The sequence below is a fragment of the Pseudopodoces humilis genome, chromosome 9, assembly GCF_049639895.1.
Source record: "Pseudopodoces humilis isolate 2021_Gansu_Grassland_sample_001 chromosome 9, ASM4963989v1, whole genome shotgun sequence".
Classification (NCBI taxonomy): domain Eukaryota; kingdom Metazoa; phylum Chordata; class Aves; order Passeriformes; family Paridae; genus Pseudopodoces; species Pseudopodoces humilis.
Window position 1 is genome coordinate 5,261,914 of NC_142208.1, and position 21,384 is coordinate 5,283,297.

Below are 21,384 nucleotides of genomic sequence, written 5' to 3' on the forward strand. Positions count from 1 at the left end.
CTTTGTGGGTATTACGTGATTTTTTTTGTAATTGTTCCTTTACTAACTTTTTAAGGATACTTAGTTTTTTATTTTTTAAAGGTCTTTGATTGTCACTGGAGGACACGAGGTACTGGGCGAAGGTCCAAGCTAGAACACCACACACAACCAGTTTTTCATGTGGCTAAAAAGCCTTTATTGCAGGGTTTTCTTAACCCTTATATAGTTTTTCCAACTAGGTTACCCTGATTGGTAGAAGGAACCCCCTTTGGTTCCATTGGTGGGACCAGAGAAAACACGCCAAGAACATCTGTTCAGTATTGTTTTGAGAAATATAATCTATTTACGATAACACTGTTATTGTAAATTATTGTACAGTATAATTCCCAGGAACTTTTCCCCTGGGAACAGATGAGCCCCTGCCAGGCTAAAACTCTCTCAGGCTCAGAAATCCTGTCCACAATTGATCAGTTCAGACAGGGTTATCAGTTTTCTATGACAGTTTTAGAATGGCAGGCATTGATGTGGTTCCCATCAAAGGTCCACTTCTAATTTGGTTCCCCACTGGGATAGGACATCTCTACCCAGTATCTATCATGCTGTAATGGGTTTCTGTACAACAAAGGGAGGAACAGTAGCTATCTTCTGACTCGGGTCAGAGATTCTCGGCTCTGAGATTTTCTTCTCTCTGGCTTGGTGCCAGGAGGGGTCCTGGCCAGAACTTCTGTCTGTGTCCTGACCAGGATCTGAGCCCACCGGTTCACTTTGAACACGAGTCTTTGGATCAGACTAAGAAGCAGAGGGGACTTTCCTCTGGTTTGAAATTCACAGATTTATTCTGTAAAGGGAAACCCAGAAGGAAAGACAAAGGTTCGGGGGTCTGACCACCTCTTTTAAAGGGTTAACACCTTGGGGGGGTTGGAATTCAGGAGGACCAGTTAGAAAATGGGGTCGGTGGGCACACAAACTTTCTACAAATGAGGTGTAGGCAGGTTAAGATAAGAAGTAACGGTCATGGGGATTCTCTAATTAATTTCCAAGGACTAGGGATTTTTCACAGCCTGGGTGGAACCGCGGGATGGAACCGCTAGGGGGGAGAGAAGGCGAAATCGAGCCGCCCGACCTGTTTTGGATGGGACACAGGGAAGCGGAAATATACGGGCAGAAGCGGCGGAGCTCCCGCGCCGGGGCCGTAGTGAGCTGGAGTCGGAGCGGGGTCGGAGCCCCGCGTCGGCGCGGGGGGAACGCAGGAGTGCCGAGACCGGCTCAGGCGACGGTGGAGGCGCGGGCTCGCAGGCAGCGAGGGCGGCAGGCACGGTAGACACAGTAGTGGCAGCGGAGGAGGGGAAAACGAGCCAACCGCAAGGTAACGCTGGCCTCGGGGCCCCACGGGGACAGCCGTGGCCGCCCACGCCGGGGCCGGCGCGGGGCCGGCGGCGGTGCGGAGCTGGCAGGCATAACCGCCTGCGGGCAGCGGAGAAGGGGAAGGGGGAGGGGGAGGGAGAACACCCCAGCCACGGCCGAAGGGAAAAGGCCTTCAACTTAGCTGGGAAACTTAAAAGTGCACCACAGCAGTCTTCCCTTCAGGTCCTGTAATGGTAATAACAGATTCGCCTCGCAAACACACAGTGGCTGCGCTAATTCTTGTGAGGGCACCTATAAGTGACACCAAATTCCAATCACCTGGCCAAAACATATGAGAAATCACAGTGACATAGGCGCTAGTGTCCGGTATGCCTGTGATGTAAACTGTTTTACCAAGGTGAGTCAGGCTGCAAGTCAGCTGTGGTCAGTCATGGCCAATATGTTTCACCTAAAGGACGTCAGACACTGGGGTAGGATTCAGAAACGGGACTTTCTGGTACACAGCTTGCTTAGTTAAAGGTGGAGTCTCTAGGTAAATATTCTGCTTGGCTGTATTCATTGGCAAAGCAATGGCAATAGCTATAGGTGTTTTTAGTTGAATGACATAAGGAACACTGTATGCAAGAGCTAAAATGACTAGCTTTTCATTATAGTTTACTGAGACAACAGCTGGAAGAATTGAATGTCCAAAAATTCTGTTGCTGTCCTTGCCTATAATTAAAAAGTCTTGTTTGTGTTGTGAAGTACCAGTAATTAGATAATTAGTAATTAGTTAGGAATTAGTAATTAGATAGTAAATAGATGCTACTGTTTCTTTCACTATGCAGTGGTGCTGCTGCACGCTATTTTTAAGTTTAACAGCAAAGGATTGTCCTCAATATCAAACTGAGAACAACATTGGGTTGCAAAATGTTTTTCTTTTCTGCATTGAGGGAAAGTATTGAGTGCTTTAGCTTTTCTTGTCACCTCAGAAAAGTCTTTGTTAATGTGGTTGGGTTTCCCACAGTTAAAACAAGGCCCTTTGGCAAAATCAAACTGGAGGGCTGAAAGAGTTTTCTCAAGGGTTTTTGTATGTGTCGTGAGGGCTTTTTCAAATTTATCTCTTACAGAATCCTGGGATTTTACAAGAAGCTCTCTTAAAGTATTAGCTTGGACTTTAGCAATATTCTGTGGAGTGCTAAGTTTGATACATGCTGAAAGGATTTGGGGTACAGTCGGTGGCTGGTTAGGCAGAGCTAAGATAACTCCCTTGTATTCCTTGTTTGCATTAGAAAAAATAAGCCTTTTTATAAGATAGGAGTGGGCTTGTTCACCTGGGCATTGCCTTTCAATAGCCTGTGTCAATCAATCTCAGAAAGCACTATAAGTCTTGGTCTTGCCTTTGCATCATTGTGTAGTAAGCATTCCCATGACTGCCTGCTTGGCTCCACAGTACACAAAGCCTTTCTTATAGCATTCTTAATATTTCAAAAATATCTCAAAAACACAACCTTATTGTTTCCTGACCTTGCATATCTGTATTTTTGCATTCTTCTATTCTGAGATCTGCTTTCACACAGCTTCTGAAAGTTTGCTACCTTTTCCATTTCCCACACCTGAGGTTCAGCTGGGCTCAAAGTTGTGTTTGATGCAGGCATTGAATTAATAGCTTTGTGCTCCTCAGGGAACCTCCCATGTCCTATGGATTTTCCAGCAACAAATTTAGGCTTATTTACATGCTCCAACAGACACATTTTACTTAAACTCAGCTGTTGGAAACCGAAAAATAGAAACTTCCACAGATGCTGAATCTGGTTCAGTCTGCAGCCTTGGAAAAAGCTTGGGTTAATGTAATGATGAAGGTACACAGACACTGGGTAGAGAAATTAGAAACTTAGGTCTCTGTAGTTAAGAGTAAGAATATGCCTAGAGTAGGTAAGAAATTATATTAGGTAAAATAGTTTGAGGTTTAAGCTTTAATAGTGTGATTTATAGAGTAGGTTACAGATCTAGAAACTATAACTGAGGTGTGTATGAGTATGTGACCTGTCAGCTTATTGGCTAAGAGAGAGATGCAGTGCAGCAAAATTAAGCAAAGGTGATAGGTTAATAAGTGAAAACAAGTTTTGTGTCAACTGCCTATTGGGCTAAAATGTTATATATTGCTGTGCAGAGAAGAAGCTCGTGACTTCCTTGAGCTATGGCTGACTTGCTGCTCCTCTAAATCTCCTGCCTTGAGACTGATATCTTATCTGGCTACTTGAACAATAAATCATCTCAAAGCAAGGTGGTCCCATCCCTCGTTCTTCATCTTGACACTCAGCACTAGCCTGGAATCACCTTTATCACCTCAGCTCTAGGGACAAGCTTTGTATGCCAAAAAGTCATGACAGCAATGGACAACATTGGTCTCGCCAGTCCAAGACCGACTATGAAAATTTCCTCCTGGGGAAATTTGCTCAGCTCTGCCATTCTCCGCACACCAGGAGCTGTTACTGTATTTGGTTTCCTACCTGCCATTCAGGCTGCTACCACTTATTTGGCAGCAGCACTGATTTCAGCACCTGTCTTCAACTGGCTGGGTGCTTCAAGGGTTATTGGGAAAAGGAGTGATGGGAAGAGGGCCTAAGTCACATCTCATTCTAACTTTTTTCCTGCAGGAAAAATTTATTCAGGTAAGAAACTTACCATTTACTTTAAGAAAGAAAGAAAAGGAGAATGCAAGAGGTAAAAAACTGGGCAAAAGATGCCAATGATTATATTGTCGCTGTTCCTTGTGATGCCAGACTGAACAACAAGTTTTATTCCCAATGTTAAACTTTTCCATTCTTCTTACTGGTTAGTTAAATATTAAAATGACTTGGTGTGGAGGCAGATTAACCTGCCAAAGCTTTCCCTTGGAGGAATGTGCCCTGAGGGAGCTGTGACAAGCCTATCTCAACCTTCTCCTGAAGAGGCACCCCTTAGATGGGGCCATCCTCTCTTCTCATGGTGAGGTATCCCACCACACTTTGGTGACTATGCTGATCCTTTGTAGCCCATTGTTTTTCCCCCCTGGTACCACTCTGGCTTTCCCCCATAAAAACCCCAGCTTCTGCTGCTCAGTTCAGAAGGGAACTGCTGTCCCTGGCTACCCTTCACAGAGCTGCTGGACAGTGAAGGCTGTTTCTGTGGAATTGCCACATGACGCTCCTATTTCTTTGTATCTGAGTCAGCCTGGGATAGCCTAGCAAGCAGAGCTAAAACCACTGAGCTGAAATCACTCGCAGCCACAGGCTGCCCCTTGCTGAGGTTACCCGGTGGCCAGGCATCACCAGAGACCCCCCCGCTCTCTCTGGGAAAGTCTTGGTCAGACCAACGGACCTGGCCCAGCCACCAAAACTTGGCCTAAAAATTGCTACTCTAAGACAGACAGGAGGGACGGGTTTGCATTGCATTTACACAGGCACATAGTAGAGAGAGGACATAAAAAATACATGTTGAGGATTACCTAAATACACTGAACATCTCTTCTTTAAAGCATCTCCCAGGTATGGTTGAGGTTCTCAGCTAAACTGGCAATCCTGGGATCTTTCCTTGCTCTCCAGCCCTAAAAGAAGTCCCCAGTCCCTGCCATGAGCTAGCCGTAAACCCTAACCTGACCTAGGAGAAAAGGGTGCTCAGGCAGAGGTGGGAATGAATGACTGGGATGCTGGATTGCTCCAATGTTTCAATTTTCCTTGAGGAATTGCCACCTGAAATTAGTTCATTATTCAAGAGCAAAGAGGTTTTATTTTGGTTTTCCTGAAATTCCTTAGTATTGGATATACAACCCTTTGAATCTCACTACCCAAACAAAACATGTTACTTTATTTCCTGTTTTCAATTCTTTTACACTTCCAATGCAAGAAATGCCAGTTTCAAATGTCCCTGATATTGGTCTCCATAGTGCTAGCATACCAGAGAGAATTCCAACTAACTGGAATCTGTACCATGGAAATTCACTCACTGGATATACCAGATTTTATTTTCTTGTACACTAATGGGATTTCACAGGATGAGGTGGCACAAAGGGGTACAATGGGGGTACAATGACAAGGCATCCTACAATCAGCAGGCAAATGTCAAGGAGGACCAGATATGGTATTAAAGACAGGTTTCAACCAGGAGAAAATGACATAAGGAAATGAAATACTGTGTAAAGAGTGTTTAACTGGTTTAATGGCTTAAAGAAGAGTAGTATCTGTGTCTGTCTCTGTTCTCAAACTCCAGTGCACCTTGACCTAGCCACCAATGTAGGTGGTCGTGTAGAAACCAATGCTTCACATTAACATACTTTAACAGGAGGTGTTTTTTAGCATTCTATATAGGATTCTTCCAATTCAGTAATATCTAGTACATGTTTATTTTTATAGCCACACTTTGTTTGGACTTCAAACAGTTTATGTTATTGCTGTATATATAACAAGCTATCTTCTTAGCAGAACATAGTTTTCAGGGTTATTAACTGCTTGCTGGTATATAACAAACAGTAAATGAAGCTGAAGTACATTATCTGAGATGCAGAAAAAATAACTTGCAAAACCTTAATAATGATTTATTTTCAGGTTTACAGTAATCATAGTATCTTAATCTTTTTTATAGCTCTAAAATTTATATAACAACTGTTAATATGTTATCCAGACCAACAACCTAAACATAAGAACATTTTTAATAAAGTTTCATGTAACACAATGGTCCTGGGTGAGGAGACGAAAACTCCACAACTCGTGCTCCAGGTGCTCATGAGACAAACAGTCTTGTTTATTATTCAGAACTCACTTAAATACCCAATTCAAATTTCCCGGGTTATACATCCATCGGCTGAGATCTCTCTCCCTGCCCAGCTTCCTGGACAGTGGTGTGCTTACTTCTCAGCTTGGATGGGACTGGCTGAGGGTCCCGTAACCTATCCGAGGACATGTGCAGGCATGAACTAGGCTAGCTGAATTGGATTTGTGTCATGGTCAGATTCACTTTGTCCAGTCCAGGCCAGCTGTACTGTGACAGAACCATGACAGTTTCTTACTATAGATATTTAAGGAGCACTTCCTGAGAATTTATCACAGACTATAATTTGGAATATTTTTGTGCCTAAAGAATCTTGGGTGATGCTGTTAAGATGGCATAAAAATGCCACAAAATACCAAGAGAGCAAATTGACTGGAAATTATCTAATGCATTTTTCTGGTATCCAAATCTGCCTTTTGGGAGTGCTAATTCAATAAAAAAAATACATAATTATTTTATATATTACATTATTATTATTATATATTACATTATAAATAAATAAAGCATTGGCTGTAACTCTCAAAAAACTTCAGATTGTCTCAAGGTGTTTTGCTTTGTTTGACAGAATATGTTACGTGTGGGGTAGGGAGTTTATAACTTACAGCCTGACTTAAAAATAAGAGATACCAAGAGATCAACCAAAGCACTCCTAATCCACTAGTAATAATTAACAAAGTCTGAACTTTTATTTTCTATCTCAAGGCGTTGTGCATATATCCAACCACATGGTACCTCTATAAGTGACTACAACTGATACACTGGTTTGCATAAATACTATTTTCCCAAATATATTGGATCAAAATACATATATATAATATATATAAATATATAATAGATCAAAAATAAAACATTGTTTGCAGTGTCTAAAGACAATGTATGTGGTTAAATATTCCCTTTGTGTTCACAGCTTTATATTATAAAGAACAGCAAGTTTTTATAAATAAACTACTAAGGGTATTATAAATAAAAGTACTAGAGGGGTCCGTCAACTCTACAGACCTTAGAAAGGTGCTTGAGGGCTAGGTCTGTAGAAAGAGAGGTGTTTCATTAGCAGGCTTTAGTTGCAGAGTTTTCTGACTGGCTATTTTCCACCTGTCACTTCTGCTTACAATGTCTATAAAATCATTTTCATGCTGAAAATCACTGACAACTACCTTTCATGTTTATTCATAGCTAAGAACTCATGCCAACTCCTGTTGAAGTCAATAGCAGGTTTCTGGATATAGCAGAATTAGGATTAAACCTAAAAGGTCTGTCACTGGTATCACTGAAATACTAATATGCAATTTTTTTTTTATTCTTGAACCAAAATATGACCTTGGCTTTTAATATTGGGTTTTTGCAGCTAACTATACTGATATAAACATTATACTCATACAATATTCATGATAATATTACCTTGACTTTTCCCCCTTATATCTGACTGGACACAATTTGTGATAACTCTGGATAATGGCAATATGACACTTAGTTTTATCATCCTCAATTTGATGATTAATCATATATCCTTCAAAGGAAACATATACCATATAGAGCAAAACTCAAGGCATAGACTTCTAAATCCCTGTGCTGTGCCATATGTCCCCTGCCATTACTGTCTGCCTGCAAGGATAGGCTTGTACGGAGTCCCAAAAGTATAAATCATGGAAAACAAGCAGATTATGTGGGAATATGAAAATGTAGAATAAAAATTTGAAATAAGTCCAGAATAGAGAAGACTGCTTGGTTCTTGAAATCAACCTTTCCTATTATATTTATGCAATTCATATAGTTATTATCCCTAAAAGTCTTGCAAAATTCTTAGTATTCCAAAGTTATTAATCAGAACAAAAGATGATTACACAGGAAACACAGAATTGTTGAATTTTACTTTCTATTTGCATAACACAAATATTCAGCAGAGAAGACTAAAATTCATTAAGAGTTTAAAATTACATCAAATAGAATTTATTACAGTCTTGCCATCTCTGGATTGCAGTGTCTGGAGTTTTAATAAAGAAGACATTAGCATCTTGCTTTAAACGAGATTTTCTTGCTAAGAAATAAAAGTGATACCTTTATTCCAACCATATCAGTAATATTTCCCAGTTAGGGACCTTCTATAAGCAGTTATCCTTTGTTTCAGAGGTACTACTTTTTATTATAAATTTAATCTATCTGTCAGTGACCCAATCAATTGCCCAGTGAAAAGAGGTGACATACATAGTATTGCCAATCCCTTTGTGACAGCCTTCTGTTACTTCCCTACATCAGACAGAAGGCAACTTCACTGACTTCCTTAATATTTGTGACAATTTATAATTCAAAGACATTGATTGTTTTAAAAGTCCTCAAAAGAGCATTTTCAGTTCATGAAAACAAACATAGAGGTACTAATTTGGTTTTGGAGAGAAGGTGTTCATAACAGGTTCCATGTTTATATGTCTAGGTAGATTTATATATTTCCATTCACCTTATTCAAGACAATGAGCATAATGTGACATGTGCATACCTGGTACCATAGTTTAAGATTATATGCCTTAATTTAAGGAAGGTGCAATACTTTATTTGCAATCAAAAGGAAAATGTATCTAAGTTTATTAGGACAAACAGGTACCTTGCAAATAGACTGATATAGAAACTCAGCAACTTTTAAGGAACAAAATTCCAAGGTTATAAGGAAAAGGCACATGTGCTTTTCATTGCTTTATAGAATTTTCTTTGACGTGATTTGGTTTTCTGAAACTTGACTTGTAAACCTGCAATTACATTCTAAGGGTCTTGTTAAATTTATTTAAAGGCTATTTCAGACAACAGGATTAGCAGTAGCATTTTGCGTTTCATTTCAACAATGCTTGTTGGTTTCCTTCATGCATAACTCCTAGTCTATTAATTTCTTTAAAATATTAATTTATTCAGAAAAAATGTTACTGTTTTAGTCTACAACTATTATCCCAAAGTTGAATTTTGCAAAATGAATGTTCCTAGGGATAGTAAAAGGATTTAAAATCTTAGAAAATTTGGGGACTTAGAAAGTTAGGTTTGGCAAGCCTGGGAAAAGTAGGCCCTGGGAAATGTTAGGCCTTGTACTTGCTAAAGATCATGTGAAACTGCACCTGTGTAATCAGTATATGACAAATGATACAATTGTTAGGTATGATTAGATATAATTATTGTTTAAAGAACATGAGGAACAATGTTAGGGGGTTGAGGGGGGTCACAAGAAATCCATGCTTGGGTAAAATCAATGCATACAGTAGAACAATGTAAGTTTAATAATTAATATGTAAATAATATAACGATAGAGTATAAAAACATGTTCAAGTCAAAACCAAGTCGGGTCAGATTTGGGTATGTGTACCCCTGACACCCAGAACTTTTCAATAAATCACCTTCATATAATCATTCCGTGATTATGTGTTCCTGAACCGCTAGCATTTTGGCGACCCAGATTGCACCTTTTGAGTGCTGCTGAGTGAACTCGCGACCTGATCACGCTCCAGCTGGCACCGAGGGATTCTCGGGGAGCCCATCTGGTTGTGACCGTCTCTGCTGCTCACAACGTCCCCAGGAGAGAAAGGTAAGGTGCTTTACTTTGGTTTGGGTGCCTGCCAGTAAGATGCAGCGAAAGCTGCGCTTGGTTGGGCTAAAGGAATTCCTGGTGGTATTGCCTAGGCGCCGTCTGTCAGATGACTGCGAAAGCGTTGCAGGCTTGGCATTTGTGGTGTATTGTAGTTGTAATATGGAGAAGCTTAAATGCTCCCATACCAGGTACTTCTCCTTTGGGGTGGTGTTACCACTGAAGATGAATAGATCACACGGACACAGTTCAAGGTGTGAAAGAAAGAGCAGAGTTTATTTTTCCTCCCAGGATTTATAGGCTTCTTACCATGGCCAGGGATCGGATGGTCAGGATAACACTTTCTCACTGCACTGGCCATGAGAGATGCCCATCACAAGACATGTAACAGAAAGAATGTACACATATCTATGTTTACAGTTACTCTCCTGGGAAAGTCCTTAGAAAAGTATGTTAGCAAGCTCAAAAGCTGAGTTTTCAGGGTGACAGGGTGCTTATTAACACATTGGAAACAAGGTAACTTTGGGGAAGAATTACATAAGGCTAAATTAATTTCAGCGAGGTCTTCCCACAGAAGAAGACCCCAGCGACCCAGTCACATCCGTTGGTAGCTATAACCCCCCTCTTCTCTCCCTCTTTGTTTTCTTTATCTCTCTCTCTCTCTCTCCTCTATCGCATAACCCTTGTTGTTGGCACTAAAATAAATCACTGTTGTGATTTAAACTGAAATCCCTTTGTGTCCTTTTTGCACTCTGGGATCAAACAAATTTCTCATGACTCCCACTCGCATTAGTGAATCGTGACATTTAAACTGGAGTCATGGAAAGGATTTCTGACAGACAGAAGGGGCTGCAGGTTTGTTGTGTAGTCTGTATTGGGGGAAGGACATCTCACTCCAGCTGCACCTAGCCCGACACTCCCAAAAGAGTGAGCGGTGCCTAGAAAGCAAGGGGAGCGACTCAAATTTCCCGCAAACTGCACATGCCAAGGTGAAAAGCACCCCACACTCACTTGAGTGCTCTGTCTGCAGAATTTCGCAAAAGATCTCTTAGTGCAGAGGTGGGGGACTGGTTTTGTTGTTGTTGTGTGTATGAATTCTGACTGCTTCATGTAGCAAAGAGACAACCAGAATTTTAAACTGAAGGAGTGCCTCCCAAGCAGAATTGGTCTTTTCACCCATACAGGGAAGCAAAAAGCTCAGTGTGTGTGTATAATTTAAGTTCATACCTCCCTGTAGTGGTTTTCCTTTCGTAAAATGACTGACAACAGCAGTGCAGAAGTTAAAGCTGCATTTTATGCTTTGTTAGCAAAATACAATGCCAGACCTTCTCCGGGAGGGGAAAAGTTGGTGCTTAATAATTGGTTTAATTTGGAAAATGTGATTGATAGAGTATGTTCTTTAAAACATGAAACAAAATTTAAACCGGGCAAAAATAAAACTATACTCCGCTCAGTTTTGGGAGTTTGTCTTACAGCAGCTATAGAAACTCACTTTAAGCGAAGAAGTGAGGAAAGAACTATAATAGACTCCCTCCAAAACCTAGTTAAAATTTTGCAAAAACAATTAGATAAAGAAAGGAGTAAGATCAGTCTGTTGCGAGCAGCCCTCCACGATAAAAATACAAAAAATGCTGACTTGCTAAAAGAAACAGAAGAGAGGGAAACTCCTCTCATTAATCAAATTTACCCTCAAAAGGAGCTAACTCGGATAAAATTGTGGGGAACACCGTTATCCTATTTTGAAACCTCTAATTAAAACAGAATATAATTATATCAGTGATGAAGATCTTGATCTGCATATAACCACTAAAAAAAAAATCAAAACAAAAAAAAAACCAAAACAAAACAACCCCATACACTGCTACTGAATTGGCTGAGTTAAAAAGGAGTACGGGCATCTCCCTCACAAGTCAGAGACAGAGTACGTATTCCAAGTGTCTCTCACTGGAGGAGATCAAATTCAATTGAGAGAACGGGAAACCAGTGGGTACTAGGGACATTAAGTCTTCTTAACAACAGGAGATAGACATGATCCCTAACTCAGCAAGCAGCTTATTGGGAAAGGGGGCTTAACCCCTTGGAAAGGGGGGAACCCTATAGCTATAGTTGGTACCCCCAACCAACTACTGAAAACATTCACAATGCTGCCTGTTTACAAATGATACACAAAAGAAAATTAATTGCTGGTTATGAATCACCAATGTTGTTACCTGTGAAAACTGAAATTATGACCCCTTTAATTCAAGGCCTTCCAGAATCACTTAAACCTACAGCAATTTTCCTCCAAAAAATAACCAAAACCATAGCAGCTATAACCTCTGTGGATACACTAGATAGACTTCTTGGGAACCTGACTGATAGACTTGGTTCCACTGATCCTGGGTTTACTCCCTTCACCCCCCCCTCAGCCGACAGGTTCACAATTGCGTTCACCTGCTAGGTACCACAAAATTTGGACATGGAGCAAAGTTGCAAAAGAGCTAATTAATTACAGTAGAAATTATGGACCTGTAAAAATCCCAGAAGAAAAACCAGAGAAAGCAAAGGGTGTTAGATACATTGGTTCTCTTAACAAAAGCCCAGAAAAGAAAAAACAAATCTCTAACCACCAGTATTGGTGGTCACTAGAGATAAAGAAGGGGGTCCCCAGGAAAGTAATGGATGGCTTATCACTTAAAAGTAGTTTCTAATTGGCACTGTCCCAAGTTCACTGTATTAAATGCCCCCACTGTACAACCGAGCACACCTCCACAGGCTGTGAGCCAAAGCAGTCTCCTTTTCAGCTTCTGGGAGTGGAGCCCAAACAGCTTTAGAATCAGGGAAACTGGTAACTGCCTCTCCTGGGTGAGCAGAGAGGCAGAAGTTAGTTGTGTTTAAAATGCTCGCTAGAAATAACAAAACTGGAGACATACTGATTGTAGCAATAGTAGGTCCTAAATGTGCACCTATTACTTCTGTAGTTAACACCAGAGCCCAAATTTCTGTGTTGACCAATACAGACTAGTACAGGATTTGAGAGCAATAAATGGAATAACTAAAGATATTTACCTAGTGGTAGCTAATCCTTGCACATTGTTAACATCCGTAAAAGAGAAGTATAAATAGTTTGCTGTAATTGATTTAAAAGATGTCTTTTTCTGCATAACTCTTGACAAAGAAAGTAGGAAACTGTTTGCCTTTGAGTGGGAAAATCCAGAAAACGGAAGGAAAACTCAGCTCACCTGAGCACGACTCCCACAAGGATACAAGAACAGTCCAACCCTATTTGGAAGCCAGCTGGCTAAGGAGCTTGAGATTTGGTCCGAGAATGGGTAAGTACCAGAGAACAATACCTGCTGTTGCAGAATGTTGATGATACACGGACAACTACAGAAGAGAAAACAACCTGCATAAAGGTAACAGTTGAAATTTTAAATCAACTGGGAATGGGAGGATATAAGGTGTCTAAAGAAATGGCACAAATTGCCTGGCAGACTGTGATATGAAATCTCACAAAGGCAACATAAGCTGGATACTAATTGTATTCAAGCTATTTGTGCTATTCCAGAACCCCAGAACCTGCATGAGCTGCAAGTTTTCCTTGGGATGACAGAGCAGTGCGGCCTGTGGATCATGGATTATGGACTAATTACAAAACCCCTGTATGAAGCCCAGAAGACACAGCCGTTTACCTGGGGCAAACCACTGAAGGAGGCATTGACAACTGCTCCAGCAGTTGTTAAGATTGCCTGATTTATCCTAAGATTTTCACCTGTTCGTGCATGAAAGACTACACCTAGCACTGGGAGTGCTGACCCAACATTTGAGGAGCTGGAAAAGGCTGGTAGGCTGCTTTTCCAAACAACTTTACAACATGAGTGCCGGATGTCCTTCATGCCTATGGGCAGTTGCAAACACTGTGATGCTGATACAAGAAGCTAAAAAAAAAAACCAAAAACCTCACTATGGGTAGACACATAAATGTCTACGTGCCACATATGGTAACCACTGTTTTAGAACAAAAGAGGGGCCACTGGCTATCTCCAAGCAGGATTATGAAATTCCAGGTAATCCTGACTGAGCAGGATGATGTCAAACTAAAGACAGCTAACCTTTTGAATCCAACTTTGTTCCTAGGTACCACAACTGAAGAAGGCCCATTAGAGCATGACTGTGGAGAAGTAATAGAGTACCCCTATTCGGCAAGAGAAGACCTGAAAGACATCCCATTAGAGCAACCAGAATGGGAGCTATTCACAGATGGAAGCAGCTTCGTGGAGAACGGGACCAGATACGCTGGATATGCGGTAACAACAGTCAGTACAGTAGTGGAGGCAAAAGCATTATCACCAAATACATCTGCCCAGAGGGCAGAACTGGTTGCCTTAACCAGAACACTATAATTGAGTAAAGGGAAAAGGGTAAACATATGGACTGACTCAAAGTATGCTTTTTGGAGTAGTACATGTACACGGAGCACTGTAGAAAGAAAGAAGACTACTGTCTTCTCAAGGTATGCACATTAAACATCAAGATGCAGTCCTGCAATTGATAAAACAATACAAAAACCTGAACTAGTGGCAGTTATACGCTGTAAAGCACACCAATCAAGAAACTCCAAAATTTGTGAGGAAAATCAAAAAGCAGACTGGACAGCCCAACAAGCTGCTTGAAAAGTGCAACTGCAATGGCCTTGATACCTTTAAAGACTAATGTATCTCAATTCAATTTGCCTCTAAAACCAAAATATTCAGTAGGAAATGAGAAATTGGGACATTTGATAAATGCACAAAAGAATTCAGAAAAGTGGTATGTAACTGCACAAATAGTGTTACCCCCCTTGATAATGAGAGAAGTTCTACAAATTAAACATAACAAATGTCATTGGGGTGCAGAGGCATTGGTAAAATTACTAAAGCAAAATTAATCTCGGTACGGATGCTAACAATGGCAAAATCAGTAATGTCAAAATGTGAGATCTGCTTGAAAAGCAACTCAGTGGCTAGACACAGGCATAGCTAGGAAAGATTAGGATAGGAATAGAATCAGGATGAGACTTGGCAAGAACACTCTAGTGAAGTGAAATTTGGGTGAGCCCTAGAGTCTTTGCTCAGTCCTATAGCAAACTGTCAGAATAAAGAAATGTACAAATTTACAGGTCAGGTAGATAGATTGACAAGATTTAAAGAACTAAATGTACAATTACAAGAACCACAAAATGACTTTACAAAATCAATTGGCCCTAGATTTGCTACTCCTGAAAGAGCATGGAGTGTGTAAGTTTTTAAAGGGACGGATTGATCATTGCTGCGTCCACATCCCAAATGTAACTGCAGATGTAGAATATAACATTGAGTGAGTTGCAACAAATAGAGCATGGAGCACAGGAAGAGCAAAAGGATTTGACCACAAGTTGGTTAGGCAAAATCTTCAAGGGTTTAGGGTAGAATTGGAGTTCATGGATTAAATCTATCATTGAGAGTGTCATAATCTTACTAATTGTATTCTTAGCAATTTGGTTAGTTTACACCATCTAAAAAGGAGAAATATAGAAGAAAACATCTTGGAACCAGAAAATAATAAAGGCACTGACGTGAGATCCACACCCACCATCTTCTGGTTCTCCAGTTCGTGACAACATCTAGGACAACATTTACATCAATCAAGAATTCGAAGAACATCAAGTATAAACTCAGAAACAAAGGACTGTATCAAGTGAAAACATTTGCACTTAGAGTGAAGTGAAAATGCTTTCAAAGGGGGTTAGTAAAAGGTTTTTAAATCTTAGAAAATTCGGGGACTTAGAAAGTTCATTTTGGCAAGCCTGGGAAAAGTAGGCCCTGGGAAATGTTAGGCCTTGTACTTGCTAAAGATCATGTGAAACTGCACCTGTGTAATCAGTATATGACAAATGATACAATTGTTAGATGTGATTAGATATAATTATTGTTTAAAGAACATGAGAAACAATGTTAGGGGGTTGAGGGGGGTAACAAGAAATCCATGCTTGGGTAAAAACAACGCATACAATAGAACAATGTAAGTTTAATAATTAATATGTAAATAATATAATGATAGAGTATAAAAACATGTTCAAGTCAAAACCAAGTCGGGTCAGATTTGGGTATGTGTACCCCTGACACCCAGAACTCTTCAATAAAGCACCTTCATATAATCATTCGTGATTATGTGTGTTCCTGAATGCTAACACTAGGAAGTATGTATTTGACAATCTTAATTACTGCAGCGATTAAAGGGAAACAGAGACACAAATCAAAACAGACGCTTCATATCACTTACCTAATGAAGTACCATCAATTAAGGTAGACTGAAACCTAGATCTGAAACCCTTTCTACCAGATCATATTGACCATAATTAATCAAGCCAGCATTGTTTTCACCACCTCTAAAAATGACAAGGATTATGTTAAAGCAGTATCAATTCCTCTAACTTCTAGAAAACTTACAGTGTATCATCTCTTACAGTAGATGACTCAGTACAATAGCTATATAAGTGAATAACGTAATTCCCTCCAACCTCAAGAAACAACTTCATAGGTGTCCTTAGATAACGAAGTGATCCAATTTTGTTGACTCTATTTTGTCATGCTGCAAACTATCTGTATTTGTAAAGACACACAACCCAACTGATTTTGTACTATGTTTTCACTATTGTGACTGTGCAAAGGGATTCTAGAAATATACCTGAATGATGTTATTAACATTGTATCTACCTATCAAATAGTAAGCAAAGATCATGACTAAGTGAAGAAGCCCTCACAAGGGAAATCCAAAAGCTTCAATATCCATTAAACCACCTATGGGACCCTTGGAGTGAAAATCCACTTATGACTTTACTCAAAGACTTTGAGAATCACATATTTTAAGGACATCTCTGATACAGGGATGCATCACTTTTAATCATATACCAGGATGTGACCTGTAAAATCTAACTAAGACATGGGATGTTTCCTTTGATAATTTTGAATTGTTTTGGTAAATGGTACTTTCAAAAGCAGTTGTACACCTCACTAAATGCTGCGGCGACAGAAAGCCCGGAGCACCGCAACTTCTCTAGAGAAACAGCCCTGAGAAGGGCTGGGCCGAAGCCCATGTGAGCAGCTTTGAGCAGTCGAGTGTTTTCAGCTCAGCTCAGCAGCAGTCGAGTGATTTCAGCTCAGCTCAGCAGCAGTCGAGTGATTTCAGCTCAGCTCAGCAACGGCAGGCAGGCAACACAGGAAGCAGGGACGAGAAAGCTGGTCCAGTGTTCCACCAAGCACAAACCTTTATTCAGGCAGAGCTTTGGCAAAGGGTGCCAGCAACAGCGAATCTCCTGAACCGGGGAAAACCCGGGGTATTTATGGGGAAGGAGAGGGGCGGGGGGAGCCTGAGATACATGTATCGGGGTGGGATAGCAGGGGAGAACACCAATGGGGCACAACAGTTTAACATATCTAACTTAAAGACCCCTGGGAGCGATACATTGTTTCTCTCTTACAGAGAAGTATCTTGCCTCCAGGGGAGAGCCAGGATGTTGGGCTCGGGGGGCTCCTCTGCACCCACAACTCCCCCTTCTTTACTTATTAAAAAGGCATCTCCTAGAGAGTTAGCTAATAGCTTCTTAAAACATGAAAACATACTTGGGAAGACAATAGCAATTAGGAAAACCCAAAAAATGTTTTTGAGGAGGGAGGCAACCTATCCTTTGAGCCCTTAGCTCCCAAAAAGGTCCTCAAGCCACTGGGGCTCCTTTTCAGTCTGGAGTTCCTGGACCACGTGTTGGTGTCTCTGGATGTGGGCGTGGATGCCTTCACTGGGGCTGGAGAGGTCAAAGCAGCACAGTCCGTTAGATTCCTCGCAGCCGTGTCCATGGGCCAGGAGCAAAAGGTCTAGAGGGTTGGTGGTGCTGCCCATGGACAAGCACATGTGTTCTCGTTGGAGTGTCTTTGCGAGGGTGATCCACACGTTCTCCTGGGGCTGTGCTACTAGCCAGGCATCCACAGCTGTTGTTTTCAGGAGCATCCAGATAATCAGGAACATCAGGAACTCAAGGATGGTTTTGCTCTCCATTTTCTATAACAGGACATAAAAGATTAGCTCTGATTTTTGGAGGGGGGGGGCTAATTTCTTTTTTCCCTTTCTCTCCAGTCTCCCCTCTCTTTAAAAAAAAACAAAAACAAAAAAACCAAACAATTATAAGCAAGGTTATTCTGTGTATTGGGAACACATGACCCGACACCAGCAGCAGCACAGAGGTGCATTTTGGTGTAAACTGGCAATTTGGGCTAGGCAACGAGGGCAAGAAGGTGAAGGGGAAGGGAGTTAAGAAGACTTGTGTACTGTCACGGTGTCAGGTGTGACGTTGGCAGTCATCTCTTTGCGGCTCTGGTAGCAGGACGGTTTGGCCTCTGTCTGGTTGATGGTCTGGTGGCAGGTCGGTTCGGTGGACTCCGACGACGTCTCCGTTTCCAGGCTGCAGTGGGCTGCTGTTTTTCTGGACCTGTGTGGGTCTCAGGAGACTTTGAAAGTTCTGAGTCTGGTGCAGGGTTTGTAGGGCCTAAATAAGGTTTTACATTTTTCCCTGGGAGCCACTTAGGTCCTGATGGTGTGGACACATACCCTCTCCCCATAACAAAACAGGCTGCAGTCCACAATGGGTTTGCAGGAGCCTACAACCTGAGTCCACATAGCGCTGGGGTTGAGGGGAACATGATCTGGGCAGTCACTAGGAAGTAAAAAGGCCTGTGCCACTCTGTTCCTTTAAATAATGAGGGTCTATGCAGGTCAGAGAGATGGAAATTTCATCTCCAGGGTATGTAGTCTGAACCTCAGGAACAGTATGAAATTGTCTTGGAGAGTTGGTTGGATCCCCAAGTATTAAGATGTTGGAGGGACCACCTGGAGGTCCACGTTTCCCGGTGGGGATTTTGTAAATACAGTCACCTTTCATATGTAAAGAGAGTCTAGTTACCAGTTGACACCGGGTTGCCATCTGAAGCGCTCCACCTGCTGGACTTAATATCGGGGTCCCCATGGAGGCAGGATGGTGAGTTTGGCAGGAGGGGTGGAGTGGTGCGGCATTTGATTTGATGTCGAAGTGCGGGGCCGTCCCGGGCTCTGCTTGAAGTTTCCCGAATGCCAATTCTGTTTGGGGAACCGTTGGTGGGTAGGAGGTTGTAGAAAATGTCTCTCCGGACAGTCTTTGAAAAAATGTCCAGGCTCGCCACAATTAAAACGATTTGTATCGGGGTCTGCAGCATAGGCTCCAGGTATCCCCTCTGCCACTCCCTTAGCCACTGCAAGTGCCACTGTATTCTCACTTGAGGCAGAGGAGTGTTTGGTGCAGGCTTCAACCATCTGATCTATGGTTGGTTTGGGGTCCAGTGGGAGGGCTCACAAAACTGCTTTGCACTCCGGATTAGCATTGGCCATTGCTATTTTTACGAATAATTCTTTTTGCGCTTGAGGGCTCTCTATCTGCTTTTCAATGGCTACCTTTAACTTATCAATATACTTAATAAAAGACTCAGTTGCCCCTTGCTTAATATTGGTAAAGCACTGTGTTGGCACTTTATCATCAGGGGTGGTAAAAAGAGATATCTTAGCAGCATTAGCTATATCCTGTAAAGCTGCTTCAGGCAGATCCTGGGCCTGATCTCGGGGCTTTTGGAAATCACCTTCTCCTGCTAATTGCTCTAAATTAAAATTAGGTCTGTTAGCATCTTTTGCATAAACATCTGCCAATTGCTTTAAATGTTTCTTCCACTGCCTCTCCCACAACATGTACTCTGCTGGGGAGAGAAGGCAGTTCATAATATTTTTGATGTCATGCGGGACCATCACGTGGGCAGAGAAGGAGGCTTCCAGCAAGTATTTAAAAAAATGTGAACCCCTGCCATGTTCCTCAGCAGCTTTGCAAAGTTCCTGCAGTTCCCTATAGTGAAGGGATTCCCATGCAGCAACCTGTGCCCCTGCCCCGTCTCTCCTCATTATTACAGGAAAGGCAAGTATTTTTCGGGACAGAGCTGAGTTCCCTGCCCATGTGGCTTCCCTCTGCACCTCAGCCCAGTGGTCTTCATACGAAGAATCTGAATAAGAAGATTTCACTGCTCTCATCTCCTAGTGGAGATGGGGGGCGCTTGGTAGCAGCGCGGGGCCGGCTTGGGTGCCTAGAGCTGGCCCTTTTGTGGCCGGGTGGGGAAGCCGAGATAGCCCCACTCCGGCCAGAGCCATCCCAACCTCTGGGGCACTGGGACCCTGGAGTGGGCGTGCTGCTGGGGGTGGGGTCCCGGCGCAAAGGGACAGGACTGGGGTCCGCAACGGGGAAAGGTTTCCCGATGGATGGGGCGGGGCCCGATGCGGTTACACCCAACGACGCAGTGGGGGGGGAGGAGGAACAGGACGCAGCAGGAAGAGAAGGGGTGAAGGCGGGAAAGTGGCCATTTTGGGCATCATGGGCGGGAAAACCGGGGTGGGAGTGGGACAAAATGGCGGGGCTGGCCACACTGCCGGCGCCATCTGTGCTAACGCTAAGGAACTGGGGGGGACACAACCGGGTGTGAGGGCACGGGAGAGAAGTTAGAGGAAAGACCCAGAGCAGCATGGCCATTGCCGCCCTGGTACGGGTAGAGAGATGGTGGGGGGGTGTCAGGGAGACGGCAGCAGCCCTGTGCCCGGGGGCGATGTCCACCTGCCGACTGGCTCTCAGATAGGGAAGAGGGTTAGAGGACACTTGGAGAGGTTGACAGGGTTGGGGGGTTTAACTGGGGACCCAAAACTCCCTCTTCTTTTTTTCCCTCTTTTTCCAATGAGAAAATAATATTTGAAACACAGGAAAGAACTTTGCAACAGAAAAATCCCCTTTAGCTTGAACTGTATATAACTTTCTTCCCACATTATCCCAAAAAATTCCTGATTTAGCAGAATCCAAATTAATCTTAAAATGTTTAAAAACCCAAAGAATAAATCTTTTTAAATCCCCTTTAGAAAACTTAAAATTTCCCACTTTTAGGGTATTTACAACTTGGATATAAAAGTCCCTCTCAGGTGGGGTCAGTCTCCGTGCAGAGGACTGGTTCCCCATCCTTTTTCACTCCCCACCCAGCAGTAAAACAGCAAAGAAAAAAAAAAAGAAAAAAAAGCCCCCCAAAAAAAAACAAAAAACCAACCCTTCACGGGATTGACTTACAATTTTTCTTCGGCAGATGCAGGCAGGCGAAAAAAAAGCTGCTGGGCAGGTGGTCACCTGGCGGCTGGTCCTCAGGGGCTTTTCCTTGCCCCAGATGGTCAGACGAGGGTCCCGGTCGCAGCCTCTTGGATCGCTTCTTGCTAGAATGCAAGGAAGCTTCTTCGAGGGGCAGCGGCTCGAGCAGCGGCTCGCCTCGCAGTTAAAGGTGCAGGCGGATGCTTCTTCAGGGCTCCTTTGAATGCCCCACGGTCGGGCACCAGTTGCCACGGCCACAGAAAGCCCAGAGCACCGCAACTTCTCTAGAGAAACAGCCCTGAGAAGGGCTGGGACGAAGCCCGTGTGAGCAGCTTCAAGCAGTCGAATGATTTCAGCTCAGCTCAGCAGTGGCAGGCAGGCAACACAGGAAGCAGGGACGAGAAAGCTGGTCCAGCGTTCCACCAAGCACAAACCTTTATTCAGGCAGAGCTTTGGCAAAGGGTGCCAGCAACAGCGAATCTCCCGAACCGGGGAAAACCCGGGGTATTTA

The 21,384-nt window shown here is 42.6% G+C and overlaps 1 long non-coding RNA gene across 2 annotated transcripts; it reads left to right on the forward strand.

Moving 5' to 3' along the window:
- Positions 1-1,149: 1,149 nt before the first annotated feature.
- Positions 1,150-15,845, forward strand: LOC148183748 (uncharacterized). 2 transcript variants are annotated; one of them, XR_015773203.1, is made up of 3 exons: positions 1,150-1,345; positions 3,497-13,514; positions 13,808-15,845. It is a non-coding gene; the product is annotated as an uncharacterized LOC148183748 (long non-coding RNA). The 2 variants fall into 2 exon arrangements; XR_015773202.1 differs by having other exon boundaries at positions 9,547-13,514.
- The last annotated feature ends 5,539 nt before the right edge of the window (positions 15,846-21,384 follow it).